This window comes from Eumetopias jubatus, unplaced genomic scaffold (genome assembly GCF_037043125.1).
Source record: "Eumetopias jubatus isolate StellerSeaLion01/CBP00866 unplaced genomic scaffold, mEumJub1_p1.0 scaffold_2, whole genome shotgun sequence".
Taxonomy (NCBI): domain Eukaryota; kingdom Metazoa; phylum Chordata; class Mammalia; order Carnivora; family Otariidae; genus Eumetopias; species Eumetopias jubatus.
Genome location: NW_028274808.1, coordinates 68,465,009 through 68,471,756, shown reverse-complemented (window position 1 = coordinate 68,471,756; position 6,748 = coordinate 68,465,009). Strand labels below are relative to the sequence as shown.

At 34.9% G+C, this 6,748-nt stretch overlaps 1 pseudogene; it reads right to left on the bottom strand.

Annotated features, from left to right (window-relative positions):
* Positions 1 to 5,163: 5,163 nt before the first annotated feature.
* Positions 5,164 to 5,657, bottom strand: LOC114210151 (ubiquitin-ribosomal protein eS31 fusion protein pseudogene; annotated as a pseudogene).
* Between the last annotated feature and the right edge of the window lie 1,091 nt (positions 5,658 to 6,748).

Sequence of the window (6,748 nt, the reverse complement as noted above, 5' to 3'; positions counted from 1 at the left end):
TAAGTTTTTTTGTAGCTTTGATATGGTGACATTTAAATCTCTAATTCACCTGGAATTGATTTTTGTGTAAGAGATGCTATAGGATTTCATTTTTTTCTATAAAATTGTTTGCATAGAATTTATTGAATAATTCTACTCTCACTCACATACTGTCGATTTTACTTTTATAACCACTTTAGTTTCCATGTATTCATGGTCCTGGCTCTGGGTGTAGTCCACTTGCTTTGATCTTCCCATCTTTACCTTAGATCTTCAGTGGCAAGAATCTGTCTTTTTTCTTTTCTTTCACCTTGGCCCAATTTTCACTCCATTGGTAACCCTTCTTAATTTATATTGAAGTTGGGTATCAAGGGTATTAGTATCAATGAAGATGGCACTTCCACTTTACTTTCTTGCTCTCCTAGCTTTTGGTTGACTTCAGAAAGATGTCACCTAAGAGCTTTCTACACACCCACTCTGAAATCTCAGCTTCATATTTGAAATCATAGAAATAATTTATATATCCAGTTTTATCTTTTTCAATGTCAAACTCTGGAGACAATTTATATGGGAAGAAAAATTTTGATATCACATATACCATAGGAAGTTTGTAACAGATCACATAAAGCAATCAAAAGTGTAAGACGAACTATTTTTTGCAGATTTCAATTGTATTATACAAACTGTTTTGTTAAAAAGAACAGTGGCATATTATATTTTTGAAAATCATGTTTTTGTCCTAATACATTTGTTGAGATATGCATTAGAGGGAAATCTAATGTAATTAGTTATCTCATTTTCCATTTTCGGCAGCATGAGATAAGCAGAAAGTATTTATTGTGTACCATATGTCTAGTACTAAGTATAAAGTAAGACAACAATTGACTTTTTAGCACCAAAAAGAGTTACTAACTGTGGATCACACATACTGAGAGTCCCAAAAGAGCTACTAGAGATTACTTTTTAATTTTTTGAAATATTTAACTTGAAAATAGCCATATGTATGAATCAAACAGTGGATAACCCATAAATGTACTGTTAACTTATGAATCTGTTTTCTCATTGCAAATTCCTTATTTAATATGCTACTCATTTTAAGGTGATATAATTTCAGGAAAGAGGGGAATTTGAGGCAAATTATGTCTCACTAGGGTTCTCTTATTCTTTTTGGTTTCTGTATAAAAAAATGCTCCTCACTGTCTTGGTCAACTATTTAGGATTGGCGAATGCTTCTGGAACAAAAGCATCCTGGAATGTAGGATTCTTTTCCCTAGAGTTCTGTAGTGCCTCGTATCTTGGCTCAGTTAGCCTTCCCTCTTTTTAGTTCTTTTATTGCTTTCCAAAAAATATATTTTGTCCAGCTTTTTATTTGTCTTTTGTCAGGGCTAGGGGGTTAATCTAAATTATCTTGGTTCCCAGTGCTGGATATGACAGTCCAGCTATATTTTATAAGCTTTAGATTTTTAATAACTGTCCTAATGACACTAATGTCTTAATGTCCTAATGTTACTAGGAGGCCAAGATTCCAACTGTGTTATAAAAAACTACATGGCACCGTTATCCTAAATTGCAGTGGCTGAAAAGTACTCAGAAGTATTATTAAAGATACATTATGAAGAAGTCTTAGACTAAAAATCTGATTGCGATATTTATGAATAAAGTTTTATTTATTTTATGAATATCCTATTATTGGGTAATACAAGTAATACTTTTTTTCTTATTTAACTACAATTAATACACTGTTACTTTTTTTTGTCCAAAAAGAGCTATTATTAAACCAATGGTGTTCATTGCTATTGATAATGTCTTAGAATAGAAGAAGTGTTGTATCTTAGATATCTGGCCTTTTCTGAATATTCAGTTGAAGCTTCTAGGCATGTTACTGATTATTGTCATCAGAGACCTATTATTTTCAGTGGTATCAGTGTAATGGGGCCTTAAAATTAAACTATTCCTAATACTGAAGTCTCCTGAGAAATTCTTTTCTTTTTCCTGAAAAATTCTTGAACTAATCTTTCCAGTCAGTAATAATTTCTCAATACATTTTTTGTTTTAAAACACTAAAAAATAAAAATCTCTAAAAATTATGAATAAGCTTGGCATAAGGGACAATATTTACTTTGGATTTAACAAATATTTATTGAGTAATTCTTATTAAAATGTTAGATATTGAGTTGACTGGGTGGCTCAGTTGGTTAAGCATCTGCCCTCGGCTCAGGTCATGATCTTGGGATCCTGGGCTTGAGCCCCATGTTGGGCTCCCTGCTCAGTGGACAGTCTGCTTCTCCCTCTCCCTCTGCCCCTATGCCCCCCCCCCGCTTGTGCTCTGTCTCAAATAAATAAATAAAATCTTTAAAAAAAGTTAGGTATTAAGAATTTGCAGTAAATAAAACAAATCTTGTGCCAGCTTTTTTTTTTTTCTGCATGTGGCTTAGAGTCTGTTGTAATTTCAGAGACCCTAATAAACTCTATCAATTTTTATCAAGCCCAATTGATTCAATAAAATTTTGGATTTCTCATAAAGCTATAATATGTTCCTCTTTGGACTTAAAATAAGAGCCTAATCTTTTTATGAGAATTAATTGGTTTCCCCACTGAAGAATGGGACAGCTTGACTTGGTTCAAACTTGTCTGTTTTAGGTTTTGAAACTCAAGATATTGTAGTAGCTATGTTCTTTGCTTCTGATTATCTTAGGTTAAAACTATTCTTACCTTTTTATGCAGCTACCAGGAAACAGGCACTTGTCAGTTCTTGTCTTGGGGAGCTGGGGAGGATAGGAGGAAAGAGGCAGATATATTTAAAGAGATAGGATGAAATAGTGGAAAGAGCATGGACATGGAGTCGGAAAAATGTTGGAGTACTTGTCCTGATACTTACTGAATAAACCTGAACAAATTATTTAATCTTTTGAGCCATGGTTTATTTGTCTATAAATTAATAATTTTAATATTACCTTAGTGGGTTTTAAGCGTACTAATATGATGTACATGAATATCCTGCACATAGTAGCTGTTATAAATGTAATAAGAGCTACTACCTCCTCTCTCCCCTTAAACCTTACAGTGGTGTCAAATCACAAGATTCAAACCAAACATGAAGAAGAGTTGCTTTTTCTTCTTCTCACCCTAAAACCTCTTCCCCAGGCTTTATGTTAAGGTAACCGATAAAAGATTTTGTTGTATTTTCTGCCAGGTAGGAACATTACAGTCATCTAATTGTAAATTAAATGATAAACCTGATTCACTCTGGGATATGAAACTTGTGGACAGGAGGTCAAATTTGTCTTGCTAAAAAAAGAATAATAATAGGGCGCCTGGGTGGCTCAGTTGGTTAAGCGACTGCCTTCAGCTCGGGTCAGGATCCCAGAGTCCCGGGATCAAGTCCCGCATCGGGCTCCCTGCTCGGCGGGGAGTCTGCTTCTCCCTCTGACCCTCCCCCCTCTCACGTGCTTTCTCTCTCTCATTCTCTCTCTCTCTCAAATAAATAAATAAAATCTTTAAAAAAAAAAGAATAATAATAGCTCCTGGCTGTTTAAGCTGAAAGGATATGTTTCCCGTGACATTTGATCTGATCATAAAAGGCTGTGGGTAACTCTTATGGGAGTCAGGCAAATGATGTGGACTAGGGAAAGCTCTTTTTTGGTGGTAACAGTTCAAGGTTGAGCAAGCTTAGACATAGCAAGAGCTAATTGATCACAATTCAACTGAACAAATGGGTAGTCTGTGAACACAAGATGAATTTGATATAATTGGTGATTTTTCATTCAAATATATAATGCAGATGAGAAAGAGATTGACACTATATTGTATTTTGCTTTGGGAAAACTGAGTTTGAACAAGTTGGTCTTAATTTGAGTCCTGAATGTCATGCTGGTTTATCTAATTTCAAGAAAAATTACTGACCCAAAATCATTGGAGAAAATCATTTTCCACACCATGAAATCTTTTCAGACTATTGTTCAAGTGAACTCCAACATGGTAAATCTTTTTCAAAAGAACTGAACAGAGTGCTGAAGAGCAAATTACTATGTTTCTAGCCTCTAGAAGTTGAAAGTATATTTATTTAATTATGGGTTTAACTTTAAAAATAATTTGATCACACTTATGAATTATAATCCAATTAAAGAGTTCAACTTAGTTCTTATGAGAGTTGAATGACGAAGGTTAAAAACCATGAGATATTTTTGACAAGTGTTTGGAATGAACATTGGCATGAAATTCATTTTTTTTAAGATTAATTTATTTATTTGAGAGAGAGAGGGAGGGGGGGAGGGAGAAAGTGCAAGCAGGGGGAGGGACAGAAGGAGAGGGAGAAACAGAGAATCTCAAGCAGACTTCATGCTGAGCGCGGAGCCTGACGTGGGGATCTATCTCATGACTCTGAGATCATGACCTGAGCCAAAATCTAGTCAGATGCCAAACCGACTGAGCCACCTGGCCACCCCTGGGCATGAAATTCTTATTGTCCTTTTCTGTCTTTGGTCTGATTCTGCTGATAACCTTTTCCATGACTTTAAACATGCCATTCACATAGAATCTTAGTATCATATATTTTCATATTCAAAATCACTGTGGTTTCAAAATCTGAGAGGTATGAGTTTGAATTTAGGGTCCATTATTTACTATTTGTGTTATCTTAAGTTTATCTTTCAGGGTCAACCATTGTTATTTCATGTGTTTTTATGGGGCAGAGTAATATGTTTAAATATTTTACATACATATATATAAACATAAACATTGACATGAAAATGAGGTAATTCCATTCATGTAGTTTTTGTATTTTGCTTATTTGCATAACAATACTTATAAACATGTATTGCATAACAATACATATAAACATCTATACTATCATTTTTAATGACTGAATAATGTTTTACCACTATATGGATGTATACCAGAATTTACTTGGCTGCTTCTTCATGTTTTGGACATCTAGGTAATTTTTTCCTTTCCTTTTCCCGCCTTGGCTTTATTGTGATATAATTGACATAGAAAATTGTATAGGCATACATTAGTTGATTTGACATATGTGTATATTTGAAGTGAGTACCACAATAAGGTTAGTCAATTTCACCTTACATAGATATAGTATTTTATTTTTTGGTTATGAGAACTTTTAAAATTTATTCTCTCAATAATTTTCAAATATAGAAAACAGTATTTTTTTTTGTTAGTTCATGTCTTTTATTATTAACCCATATACAATTACTTGTCTTCTGGTTTGTTGAAGCAATACGTCAGACAACATTTGCCACAATAATGTCTGTCGAAGTGGCTAGCCATGAAAACTCCAGCACCACACTCATCTGAAGGGCACTCGCAGCAAAGGCGATTGATTTTGCCATTCTCATCCACCTTATAGTATTTCAGGACAGCCAGTTTAACCTTCTTTCTCTTAAACGCTTATTCTTCTTGGGAGTGGTATAAGACTTCTTCTTCCTTTTCTTAGCACTACCACAAAGTCTCAACACAAGATGAAGAGTGGATTCCTTTTGAATGTTGTAGTCAGACAAAGTGCGTCCATCTTCCAACTGCTTGCCAGCAAAGATCAGTCTCTGCTGATCAGGAGGAATTCCTTCCTTATCCTGAATCTTGATCTTTACATTTTGTATTGTATTCGAGGGTTCAAACTTGAGAGTGATGGTCTTCCCCGTAAGGGTTTTCACGAAAATCTGCATCTTGGCAGCAGTTACACCACAGATGGTGGATCAGAAAAATTATTATTTTTTAGAGATTTTATTTATTGGGGAGAGAGAGAGAGAGAGCGAGAGAGAGCGAGAGAGCATGAACAGAGGGGATGGGCAAAGAGAGAGGGAGAAGCAGGCTCCCCATTGAGCAGGGAGCCTGATATGGGACTTGATCCCAGGACTCTGGGATCATGACCTGAGCTGAAGGCAGATGCTTAACTGACTGAGCCACCCAGGCACCCCAAAAGAGTATTGTTAATCATAGTTACCATGCTGTGTATTACATCCCGGGAACTTGTTCATCTTATAATTGGAAGTTTGTAGTCTTTGACCACTTTCACCCATTTCACACACCCTTCTCCCTGCCCCTCAACCAACCACCTGTTTGTATGAGTTCCGTTTTTTTGATTCTACATATAAGTGAGATCATACAGTATTTCTTTTTTCTGTCTGACTTACTTCATTTAGCATAACGCCTTCAAGTTTACCCATGTTGTTGCAAATGGCATGAATTCCTTTTTTTTTTAATGGGTGAATGGTATTCCATTCTATATATGTACCATGACTTCTTTTTTCATTCATCCATCAATGGGCAATTAGGTTGATTCCTGTCTTGGCTACTATAAATAATGCTGCAATGAAAATGGGGGTATAGATGTCTTTTTGAGATAGTGATTTTGTTTCCTTTGGACATACAGCCTGAAGTAGAATTCCTGGATCATATGGTAGTTCTATTTTTAAATTTTTGAGGAAGCTCCACACTGTTTTCCATAGAGGTTATATCAAATTACATTCCCACTAACAGTGTACAAGAGTTCTCTTTTCTGTACATCCTCACCACACTTGTTATCTCTTTTTTGATAAAAGCCATTCTAACAGGTATGAGATGACATCTCATTGTGGTTTTAATTGGCATTTCCCTAATTATTAATGATGTTGAGCACCTTTTCATGTATGTCTTCTTTGGAAAAATGTCTATTCAGGTTCTTTGCCCACTTTTTAATTGGATTATTATTATTATTATTATTTGCTAACTGGGTTGTATGAGTTCCTTTTATATTTTAGATATTAACCCTTTATCA